Below are 12,413 nucleotides of genomic sequence, written 5' to 3'. Positions count from 1 at the left end.
CTAACTTCTGAGTCTTATTTTGTGAGAGTTTGTTGGCCTGGAAAAAAAAACGCTTCGACCCGCCCTCTAGAATGGTAAGAAGCTTCATCATATACGACAGAGCTACACAGAGCTTATGTATGTGCTTCAAACTGCACTTATAGTAAGAAAATCATGACTAAACTCACACACTCTCTGCCAAGCAAGAGTATGCACAGAGTATGCACAGTCTAGTCACACACACACTACTTTTACAAGAGAAACATAAACACACGTACACACACCAAGTAGTCTAGATGTCTAGACTGAAGATGAAGTGTACTGTATACAACTAAGATTTATTGTATAATAATTATCTTGACCCAAAATGTATTGTGGACATAACCATGGGGACATAACCATGGTGTTGTGTGCTTTAGCTGTGACCAAAAATGACTGACCTTAACTAACATTTTAGAAATGCAGCCTTCACAGGCTCTGGGCCATATTCGCGCAGATATCAATTTTGAGCTAGAGACCAAAAACGGCATACCTACGGCAGTATAGGTATGCAAGCATTTTTATCGTGCACAAATCATACTAATTAACATTATTAACATCGGATCGCAGGCGAACGGTCTAAAGACAGCCACTTTCCACGTTTTCCCCATGCGCAAACGGTTGCGCAACAAGCAGCTGCTTGCATTTAAATAAAGTCAAGTAGTGCTTCTGAGACAGCTAAAGCTATTAATGATATCCTTAATGATATCCCTCAGCAGGACCTAGGTGACGACCTTGATGGGAGAGAGGGAAGTTCAGATGATGAGAATGATAGGGATGATGATGATAGTTACGAGGATGACAATCATTTGGATAAGGATGGCACAGGTTCATAATTATTTTTTTCTTAAACAGGAGACCTCACTGCAAGGTGAGACAAACTCTACAATAATAATTGATGAATGTGAGAACGATGGGGACTGCACGACTCTCCACTGACTGTTCTTCCTGTGAGACTCTCTCTACCAGAAAGAAGGTTACGAAATTCATTCGTAATACCTGCGGATGTACACGTAACAATGGTGGCCCCTGCTCTACAATATTTACAACTACACACATCAAAAAGATGAGGATGGACCTCAGATTGTAGCTGCACCAACTTCAGGATCCAGGCACATAGCTGCAGAAAGGAAGAACCCATACACTGGGGAAAAAAGTGTGCTCTAATTTCTCTTTGCACCTACAAAGCCATGTTTTATACCTAGAGTGCGCGGGCGTATGTGGCAAGTGCATTTTTTATTTACTGCACACACAATGCACACACATAGACAAACATACGTACCGTGTACCCTAGAGTGCGCGGGCGTATGTATTTTGTGGTGTGTGGTGTGTTTTTTAGAGAGCTCTTCAACACTGGGTCTGTACATAGTAAACGTTTCAGTGTTGTGACAAGGGCCTCCTGACACTCCGGTGACCACTGTACTCTTACTGGCGTAGTTCATTATGAACAGTATCCGGTGAGTCCAAGAAATGTACGGACTTCTTTCTTCGTGGTTGGGACTGCAAGTTTGGGAGTCTCAGGGCAAATGCTCATCCAAGAATCAGATGAAAATTCGTGGTGTTACATAATTATATTGGAGCATCCTTGATTGTGTTTGAGTAATTCAATCCTCATTGTGAAGATCGAACGTTAGTTAGTTATTATAATAGTTATCATGTGAATTCATATAGGTGCGATTCATTAATAATTATTAAGATCAGTGCCCTTGTCATTGTGAAATGGCATGCATGATTTAATGCTGGACGAACCTATAACGATAATTATGTTGCGCAGAACACAGATTCCAGAAAAGAGTAAGGCACAAAATTGTAGCTTAATAATTTCTTGTGCATGTGAAATTCTATTCACAAAGATGCTGAGAAACAGATGAGAAGAGCACGAGATGATGAGAGCACGATACGGCAGCACAAACTACAATGGCGGTCTCAAGGTTACAGAACTTTACAGAGCTCAACTACAGAGCTCAACAGGCTATCAATCCAAACTAGGAAGCACCCTTCTGGAGTCAGATGACATCGATGCTCTTGACACTATAGTAGCAAAGTGAACTACAGATCTAGCTCTAACCCTATTAAACTATAGATCTAGCTCTTGTCCCAAATTATATTTTGTATGGGGGTGCATTTTGTATGGGGGTGCTGCGCACGATCTAGCTGCTAGTATTTAGGCGCCACACAGGACGCCTCTAAAAGATAGCTCAATTAGGAAAAATAAGGTAATAATGGGGAGGAGTTGGATTTAGAATTTGTCAGATTTGGTAGGCATTAATTTAGCTGTGCTCTGGTTTTCCCAGAGCCTGTCACCTGATTGAACAATATACGAGCATGCGCTTGCTAATGCCTCTCGCCATGTTATTTAACTATTTCTATTTCTATTTCTATATTATTCTATTTCTATAATTATTAAAGTCAGCTTATCTGTAAAAAAAAAAAATTATTTTATAAAGTATAAAGTTATAAAGTATAAAGTCAAAGTCATTGAGATATTTACATGCATCTTATTTACATTCTATAGAAGATTGATTCTTCTTCCAGGTTCAATGTATGACCTGGATGATTCTGTTATTATTATTTTCTCACACGAGCCATTACATCCACAGGAATAATTACCCCACAGGAATAATTAACCCTTTCCCTGCTCCTGCTTTAACCGATTATACGCCGCATTGTTACGTCAGGGGGGTTACACCCCCACCGCCATATTAATTTTTTAAAAATGCAAAAATTAGTTAGTTCTTAGAAAACTGACTGCTCGTAACTCGAAAGCGTCGTAACTCGAAAGCGCTTCGACTTTTGATTATGCAAGTTAGGCTAGGAAGATATACCAGTCAAAGATCTACAAGATGATGTCCAAATCGCTTACTATCTCGAAGTGATCTGCTTCTGTCAAGCAGTAAGTAGTAGTTGCGTATAATACTACTTTGTTACAAGGCTTTTTAGATTCGCTAGAAGATACAGTCTAATACTTATTGTAGTAAGTATAAAGGACGTAGCTGTAGAGTTTGTAGTGCTAAGAAGCGTTGCTTAGCGTTTTTTTGTGCAGCTAAACAAGGTACTGGGTGTGGCTTATAACCAGAGGCAGCTATGTGTAAAAAGAAGCACTGGCAGTGGCAAAAAGGTGAGTACAAGCTTCCTAAGCTGTATGTGTTGACTCTACTGAATGTTTAGAGTCTGCCTGCATCACCTATTATAGACTTAAAATCAGGCCGTAAGATTAAAATATTAAAAATTCAATTGGTTGTAGTTGCTTACAGTACTGTGTTGCATGCCTACATTGTATGTAGAATCGCTAGAAGCTGTATGGTTAGTACTGACTGTACCTGACTGTACATGATAGATAGTAATTGTATCTAGAATTTTTAGAGCCTTCTTTGTGTACGTACATACATACACTACGTGTAGGTGTGGCTGGATCCAATAATCAGAGATGGGGCCACGTATGTACAGTGAACGTGAACAGAGGAACAGTGGCAGTAGCAGCGAGGTGAGCCAGGGTACATATTATGTGTGTTGACTACTAACCTAGAGTGTTTTTTGAAATAGTAAATAGCCTCTCCTTTCGTTCTTTGAGCCTTGAAAACATTTTTTTGACTATCAAGTATAACAATAATATAATTCTTTGCGTAACAATAGGTAAAAGTGTCTGTGTCTGTGGCTACTGCTGTCCGTGAGTACTTGCTGTCACTGCCCAGTGCCCTGTCAAGGGTGGAATACATGGTTAGACACATCCTCGCCTAAATTCACACACACACACACACACGCAAGCATAATTATACACACATACACACACACCACCACACACACTCTCACTCACACACTCTCACTCACACTCACTCACACACACACACACACGCACACGCAAGCACACACGCACACGCAAGCATACACACACACACACACCTACACACGCGCGCACACTTACACACGCGCGCACACACACATACGCACGCACACACGTACTCTCACAAATACACTACTCTCACAAATACACGCACATTACTTAGGTTGACGTTCGTGGTAGGACTGTCACAACAGTGGTCAGCAGTATTCCTCTCAGTAGATCTATTGTTGTAATTATTCTATTGTTGTGATTATTGTTGTATTTGTGGTCTTGTTTTTAGTCCATGCATTGAGTGAAGCTATTTTATTTGTTGGTTGGAGTAATGTAACTGTCCAGCTCCTCTCTAAACTGTTATTGATCAGAAAATTCATGCCTCCATGACTGGCACGTCTCTGTCTATTTCAGCTGTTAGATCTTCTATGTCAATCTCTGCAGGTCCCCATTGTCCAAAATTTCTTACAGCACCTCCTCACTGGTCTAGTGTGGCCTCTTGGCCATGATTGTAGCTCTATATAATTTTTTGAAAGTGTTTGTTTATGCCAATAATTAATATTTAATTTGGCTATTGCAAAAATATTTTCTACATAGTATGAGTTTTTGACTGCATATATACTTACCTGAACAGTAACTGGACGTAGTCGTAGCGTTAAACTAGCTGCAGCCTCACCCTGGTTTCTTTACCGCAGAGAGAAGCCGGATCGCTGCATATAACGCCAATTGGCCGTGTCGGCCACTCGGCCACTTACCAGAGTGACGCAGAGTGACGCCAATACGCCAATAGGCGTCATTGGCGTTAATTAAAAGTAAATTATTATTGTTTAAAAATTTAACTCATGAACCGTATACTTGCAACAACCAACCACCACCCCACAAATAACAATTGTTAACAAAAATTCACAATTATGTACACAAACAATTATTGTATGATGTTACCGGTGACATGGCTCACTAATCAGGATCCTGTCTATGAGTTTGTATCGGCAGACACCCTTTTCCCGGGACACACAGGTTTACAAGTTGTTGTACTTATAGTGACCAACCTCCTCTGGGTGGCGGTGCTTCCAATTGCAAGTAAGTCAACTCCTAAAAATGGTTCGTCTGCAGGTGGACTGGCATCCTCTAATGACAGTGCTGTGTCATTCTTTACAGGGTATTGTAGGGATAGGTGATAACTAAAGCAACTTTAGATAAAAAGTATTCACCACGCCCACAGTATTCGAAAGGTTACTGTTATTCAAAAGGTTACTAATTTTAGTATGCCCATGGTCATAATTATGCATGGCCTGCCATGACATTGTTTCACGTCTTCGTCCACGAACAGTTCCAAGTGGATACGTCTATCATGCTTGGAAAGACGGTGATTAGTATATACCTTTTTAATGTCCTGTAACAGTATACATGCACAACCATTATTAATATACATGTACAGGAATGTACGTACCTATTATGTATGCGCAGGTGCGCAGGACAAAAGATTGAATGTGAAGACAAACTCAGGTCTATTTTGGCCCAACTGGAGTTTACCCAGACTATCCGTGACTATGACCAGAAAGGTGCTTACATGTCCCAGAAACACATCCGGACACAGGTCACACTTGGTATGAGAGGGAAGATCGAGGGAAGATCCAGGTCATGTGGAGAAGGTTTGTCTGTTGTGCGTGCACATGCATTGTATTAAGAGAATGGCGAATTGTACTAGACAGGGTGGACCTAAAACCGTCAAGTTTGAACGATATGTCGAGGCAATCAAAGAAAAACTGGCCTCACCTACCCCGCTCTGGTTGGGCTTCGCAAGCATGTGCAAGATGCGGAGAGGATATTTTCTTCGCCTCTAGCTGAGTTCATGGACCGGAAAGGCCGGAAAGGTTACACTGAAGAGGCTAAATAACTGAAGAGGCTAAATACATCTATGCCGTCAATGGTTGGAGGAGGGCTGCTGATGAAAGAGGGCTTTCAAGTCTGCAAGTTGATGCCGTGGCATTCCAGCCTAGAGGTCAACAAGTAAGTTTTCACACCAGCATAATTTTATTTATGTAAAGCATTTTTTTGCCCATTTTTTGCCCATATGTAGGAGTATCACTGGTATTCGAGGATTTACACGACAAGTTTTGATTGCAGTTGTCGCCCATATTGAAACTACCGAATTCAGAACATCCTCGTGCAAGATGATGTGGAGTGCTTTTTCAGCGTCACAAGAGATCTTGTGGGCAAGAATTTTACCCTCAAACAGGCCCAGATCGGGTGGAGGAAGATATGTTGCAACCCCGACTTACCATTCTACTATGAGGGTGAGAGACAGAGACCTTCTTTCGACGATCAACCAGCAAGGCAGAAAAAGGGCCAACGACTGCCAGTCTTGGAAGCAGGAGCCGAAGTGGTAGAGCATCTCTGCCTCTAAATTGATCACTAAATGTGAGAGCAAGGTTCCACAATCCACCAATGAGCCCACCTAGTGTTCCTATTAACGTCACTGAACATTCCGATCAAATTAAAATTCCTCTGAACGTTCAGACTCAACAGTCATTTATTGTTATCTGTTAAAACATTTGAACTTTCATAATTATAGTAGCCGAACAGTCATTAATTGCTATCTGTTAACGGTTCAATTGGGTGTGACAACATAATTATAATGTATAACATATGATACGTGTGACTATACACGACTATGTATTGCTTATTGCTATGAAAATGTACTTCTTGCTTCTCTTACTTTCTGCGACCATTCTCCAGTTTTTGAAAAAAAACGATTTAGAGGTGTGTCTAAGGATAAGATACCTGCCTTTTGTACCACACCCCCTTTATTTTGCAGTAATTCTGTTCATAGTATGTAGTTTAGTGAAGTGATTTAGTCGGAGTTTAAAACACCCTCTAGTAAAGCTTGTAAGATAATAGATGACTTCCATAAGCCCTTGTACTTTGTCGAAAAATTGTTGACCGTATCCCTGGGAAGCCTACTATTTCTCCGTTTCAGAGACCAGGAGAGCAAAGCGCTAGGGTGAGTTTTTAGTTTAGGTAGAACTAAGCAGCAGTTGGTGTTTAAACGCCGATTTTTCAATAGAAAAGTGAAATAGTGAAATAGTGCCTCGACAAAAAGGACCACCCCCACTTATAAATTAGTGGGCGTGGCTTCATTTTTAGAGAATGGAAGTCAATGTTTCATTTCATCAAAAAAGTATAGCAGCAGGTTGTTATAAGATGTGTGACAGGCTCTGGGAAAAAGGAGCAGATATTGGTATTGAGCAATAGCCAGATTTATGGACTGCAGTGTATAATCTCATAATAATTTTTCTTAGCTTATAGTTATCTAGTCTTATGATTATTTCAGAGCTTGGTTGAGACTGGTCAGTTTAACAAATTAACAAAGACAACATCCTTCAACGGTGAATTTTTATTATGTTTTAAGCTGTTATCTTATTACATCTAATAGGTATACACTTGCGCTTGTGTTTGGAACCGTCCTCCAGAGGGATATGAGTGAATTTCTAGATGACTGGAATAATCATTACATCAGAAAAAACAAACATACGTGTAGGAACGTTCCTTGTGGTCGACCAGCTGACCTATATGAATGAATCATTTCTTGTTTATATTCAATGTACTATATACTATTTCTATAATGTAATAGGTGCTGTTGATTGCATTGTTGAAGCTGACCCTCGGATATGGGCAACAGCAATGATGACACTGAGTACTGAACCACTGCCTTTATGTCCTCCTGAGTTTTCAGAGAACGCTTTGTTGTTTTTAAAGTGGACTGTCACTCCATGAAATAAACCGTACTAACTGCAGGCAAGTGTATTTGGACACAGTTGATGTTATTAATGAATTATGTGAATGAATTGTAATTGATTGAAGGAATTCATAAGGAATTCATGTACATTATTATGTAAAGTGACGGAATACATAATTTGTTATGGTTAACCTCATTTTGAGTTTAAAGAACGTGGTATCTAGTTCAAAAATTTGTTTCGTTCGTTCCACCACACCATGACCTACGAACAATGTATATACAATGAAATATGATTTGATTTGTTGCTTGCATGTTTACTTGATGCTCGGTTGCTATGCTTCTTCATAGCATGTAATAATTTTAAAGTACAGAAGCAACAAATATGGTGGCAATTCTCCAGCATCAGAAGAGCCAATTGTAGAAAATGTATCTTTACTCAACAGCTGTTCGTCGAAGTGCTCTGGCTGTATTAATTCACAAGCATATACATAAGTAGTGTATATAATTATACCAGTAATGGATCTTTTCGCTTTGAATCATACACTTTCAATCCAGTGAACATTTCGAGGCACATTTGGCAAATAAATTAATATTGCAATGCTATACGAACACAAGAACGTAACTTACCACTCCGTAAGAGTATACATCACTCTTTACAACATCACTCTTTACAGAATGCCTACACGTACTGGTGCAGCGTATCCCAGAGTTTTAGCTATACACGCAGCTGTCTTGAGAGTCACTGAATCTGAGAGTGACTTGGGCATTTCCATGGTAAATCCAAAATCCCTGCATCGAGCAATACATTGCTACTGTATAACAAAAATCAAATAATAATGAGATACATAATTACTTCATAATTAATAGACTTAACGGTTTTAGATCACCATGTAACATAGGGGGTTGTGCACTGTGAAGCCCTCGACAAACATCTTTGAGAATTTTTGAACGCTGTTGCCAAGTCAGTACTACTGTTGACTGAATGGATAATACATCTGAATGGATAAATAACGTTTGTCTAGCCTTAATAATAATTATTACACCATGTACCGTAGAGCGCATGTACCGTAGAGCGCACAATTTTCGAGGCACTTATATTTCGTGGAATGGCTGCTAAACGCATTTCGTTGCACAATGTTCGTGGAATGACTGCTTGCCACGCCTGTAATCTTTGCACATTATAGCACTTAATAAAAAACAATTTTCGTGTAGGGTTGCTAACCCACGACAATTAAGCCCCTCGAAAATTTCGCGCTATACGGTATAGTACAGATTGCCCTTTTCCATATATTCATATACAATCATTGGAGGCCTTTCACAGTATCCCATTAGGTCGACGAGATTCTTGTGTCTACATCTGCATAATAATACATGTTGATACCACATGCACCAATGCCATACCTACTCAGTGCTACAATTATAGCTTCAAGTCGAACTTGTAGATCATGTGGATTCTCGACCCAGCAAATGCCCGGGTTCCAGCCTAAATGATAGTTACATGCACCAACTGTTTAAACTATCTCTGACTAGCAACACACTTTTGATAGACGCTTTATAGCAACCATTTAGTTATAGCAACCATTTAGGTATCTTTTAAACACTCCTCCCTCCCCCAACTTATTCAGTGAGCTGAAACGGTCAGTTGCTTTCTGAAGTGTCTCTTCATCAAATTGAAGAAATCCAATACCTATACTTAAATAACACTGAATTGAAATGACCGCATGCACTCACCACTACATGTAGCTTTTATCGGTTCTGCTGACTTCACTGAACGAGACTGAAAAGAACGAGACTGAAAAGAGTCATAATTTACATTTTAAATTAACTTACACCATGCCCAGAGTCAATCAAAACAGGGTTTTCTGCACATACGTACGATTTGAGATAACAATGGAGATAATTATAATTATATATAATTTTATTATATACAATTGCATGTCAATTATACCTGTGTCCTTAGCACTGGCTCCACCACGCATCTTACGGAGCATCCCTTCATTCTAGAGAAATATTTCAACGATTATTATACTGTAACAGTAGTCTAGACATGATTATAACCTGAGAAACAACACTCCTCCAACGTGTGCTGTGGCCCTCTTTGCCACTCGGAGGAAGAGTACTACTAAAGGTTGATGTTGAGTTGATTTTAGTTTTAGAGTCAATAATGTAGGAAACTCCAATCTTTACAGAGCCAGAACTTTTTTTTAGCAAAGACAAATAACTGCCAACTGTCCAACGTCGATTTTTCCCTTGCACGGATTAAAGCACCAAACAAGCGGATTGAACTACAGGGTAATGGTCGGAGAATAAGAGCATTTGCAGCTTTATCTGCAAACTGTTCGTAAGAACTACTCCTTTTGATTTGTAGCTCCACTGGTTGCTCCTTATTATGTCGAGATGGTTGTTCCATCATTTCACACACAGTTATCTATGAATATAATGCACAACACTAGTAGTAAGTGCTCACATAATCATCACCACCTGCATCATCCTTTGAGCTACCAGACCGACCACGCTTTAGAACCTTCTGCATTTTACCTGCTCTTGCCAATATCTCTGTAATGAAAAGAACAATTAAGGCGCATTACATCACAAGAATGTGCTATGCCCCACCCCATCTGTGGGGGGGGGGAATTGACAACCTATTACTAGAGTGACTTTTACCTACCTCACGTATCAGCTTTGTACTTTCCCCTACTCACCCCCCACGCATTTGACAATAAAACTGTCTCTCTTGTAGTACTCTCAGTTACTTAGGGAACAAAGGTCGAGGGCGGCTACAACAGAATACCTGCCCACCTAGAGTGGAAAAGTCCTCAGGAAGCAGCTTTATGATTAAGACCTTTGACCCTGACAATCCTCCTCTGATTTCCCCCATGTGCTCCCCAGGGGGGGGCATATTAATCAATAGGTATGTGTATTATAGATTCACAATTTTAGACAACAAACCTTCTTCAGTTGGACTCTTGCTACCTGTAGATCTAGATACTGATACTTGACTATATCTGGAACGCTTTATTGCCAACTTGTTTGCTTGTTCAGACAACATATCAGACAATTCCATCAATATACCAACTTCCTCATCAGGTTCAGCACTTCCTTCGGCCATTGTCCTATTGGATCCCTAGCCTTCCTTCTTCTCTGCTCCTGCTCCTTGTGTCTTAGTCCTCCTTATTCAATCTCTTGCCTTTCTCTCCTCTGCTCCTTGCTCCTCTGCTCCTTGTGTCCTTATTCAATCTCTTGCCTTTCTCTCCTCTGGTCCTTGTGTCTCAGTCCTCCGTATTAGATCTCTTGCCTTCCTTCCTTTCTTCCTTCCTTTCTTTGTCTCTCCTGCTCCTCCTCTGCTCCTCTTTGTGTCTCCAGTACGATTCTCTATAGACTAGTAGACTTAACTGTGGTACAGGTGCGCTTTAATTATAAACATTGACCTTTTGACCTCTTGCAATGTCGTCATTTTAGGGCGGTAAGGGGTTTACCGTTTCAGGCGGGTAAAGGTTTTACCGCTGGCGGCTAAATGAGGCGGCGACCCTTTACCCGCTGGCGGCATTTCCTCGTTTACCGCTCGCGGCAAAATGAGGCGGTGACCCTTTACCGCTCGCGGTAATAGTATTAGCCGCGGGCGGTAAATGATTTACCGCTCGCGGTATTAGTTGGCAAGTGGAGGCGGGTGACCCCTATCGGCCACCGTATGAACGCGTCGTGTGTTGCCTCAGCACGTTTACTGAGCGTGTGTTGCCTTAGCACGTTGCCTGAGCGCGTTTTCTGAGCGTGTGTTGCCTGAGCGCGCTGCCTGAGCGTGTCTTCTAACCGTGTGTTGACATGAGTTTTATATTCCCTTATTTTTGACCCAAATGGCCCTCCATACATATCAGGTGCACAGAGTTTCGAATGGTTAATTTATGGGTTCTGAATGGTTAATTTTTTAATTTTTTACAAGTTTTTTGAGAACGGTCTGCCTGTTGGACGAGTTTCGAATGGTTAATTTTTGGGTTCTGAATGGTACAAGTTTTTGAAAAGTTGTGGCCTGTTGGATGCTCTTATCAGGTGCACAGTCCAATTTTGAGTTTCAATGTTTTGGGTTCTGAATGGTATGAAAAGTTGTGGCCTGTTGATGCTCGTATCAGGTGCTCATATCAGGTGTACAGTTCCGTTCCAAGGATTTCGGTTCGACTGGTTAATTTTTGGGTTTCTGAGTTTTTTGTCTGAAACTTTAAACACAGCCTGGTGACACGACACTGTTCCGTTTCAACGATTTCCAATTTTGGGTTTCGAATTTGGGTTCTTAACCCTTTAACCTTCTTAACCCTTTATTCTTAATTAACAGTGAAATGTCTAAATTCTCTGTCGGGTTTCCAGAGCAATACAATGCCTAGCAAATAGAATGCCCATACAACAAGGAATAAAATATAAAATGGTGCAACATGTGTTGCCATAACAACCACGGTTATTACGCTCACCCGTTTTTATCATTTTAAATGCTCGGCGGTAAAATCCAAAAAATTTTTTTTATGGATCAGGGGTTAGGGTTAGGGTAGGGTTAGGGTTATATGGATCAGCCTATCATATGGTAAAAGGCTCAATTGACTAAGCTTGATTTTCAATGTAACAGTGCTAAGATAATTATAAATTATATCAATTTGAAGTACAATACGTACATGTATTACTATATCGCTATGAAATTTACAAAGCTCACATAAAGACTGTTGATTACTGCTAATTCTATTTTAGCTATACTATACTGATATTCTAGCTATACTATACTACTTGCCAGAGTCACACAGTGAGCCCTCTCCTGGTCTTTCACCGTCCTGGTCCATACATCTA

At 40.4% G+C, this 12,413-nt stretch overlaps 2 long non-coding RNA genes across 5 annotated transcripts; one reads left to right on the top strand and one right to left on the bottom strand.

The window, feature by feature from the left end:
- Positions 1–1,355: 1,355 nt before the first annotated feature.
- Positions 1,356–7,193, top strand: LOC135347193 (uncharacterized). Of its 4 annotated transcripts, none has more exons than XR_010398308.1 (7): positions 1,356–2,911; positions 3,062–3,136; positions 3,421–3,502; positions 3,652–3,735; positions 4,023–5,216; positions 5,326–5,860; positions 5,931–7,193. It is a non-coding gene; the product is annotated as an uncharacterized LOC135347193 (long non-coding RNA). The 4 variants fall into 4 exon arrangements; XR_010398307.1 differs by lacking the exon at positions 1,356–2,911 and having other exon boundaries at positions 2,918–3,136; positions 5,326–5,502; positions 5,563–5,860; XR_010398306.1 differs by lacking the exon at positions 1,356–2,911 and having other exon boundaries at positions 2,918–3,136; positions 5,326–5,502; positions 5,559–5,860.
- A 1,965-nt stretch (positions 7,194–9,158) lies between these two features.
- LOC135347194 (uncharacterized) lies at positions 9,159–11,579 on the bottom strand. The gene is made up of 6 exons (XR_010398309.1): positions 10,258–11,579; positions 9,648–10,145; positions 9,538–9,589; positions 9,420–9,451; positions 9,321–9,366; positions 9,159–9,276 (listed from the first exon to the last, which is right to left on the bottom strand). It is a non-coding gene; the product is annotated as an uncharacterized LOC135347194 (long non-coding RNA).
- Positions 11,580–12,413: the final 834 nt, after the last annotated feature.

The sequence above is a fragment of the Halichondria panicea genome, chromosome 14, assembly GCF_963675165.1.
Source record: "Halichondria panicea chromosome 14, odHalPani1.1, whole genome shotgun sequence".
Taxonomy (NCBI): domain Eukaryota; kingdom Metazoa; phylum Porifera; class Demospongiae; order Suberitida; family Halichondriidae; genus Halichondria; species Halichondria panicea.
The sequence above is the reverse complement of the archived record's forward strand: the minus strand, read 5'-3'. Positions and strand labels throughout refer to the sequence as shown.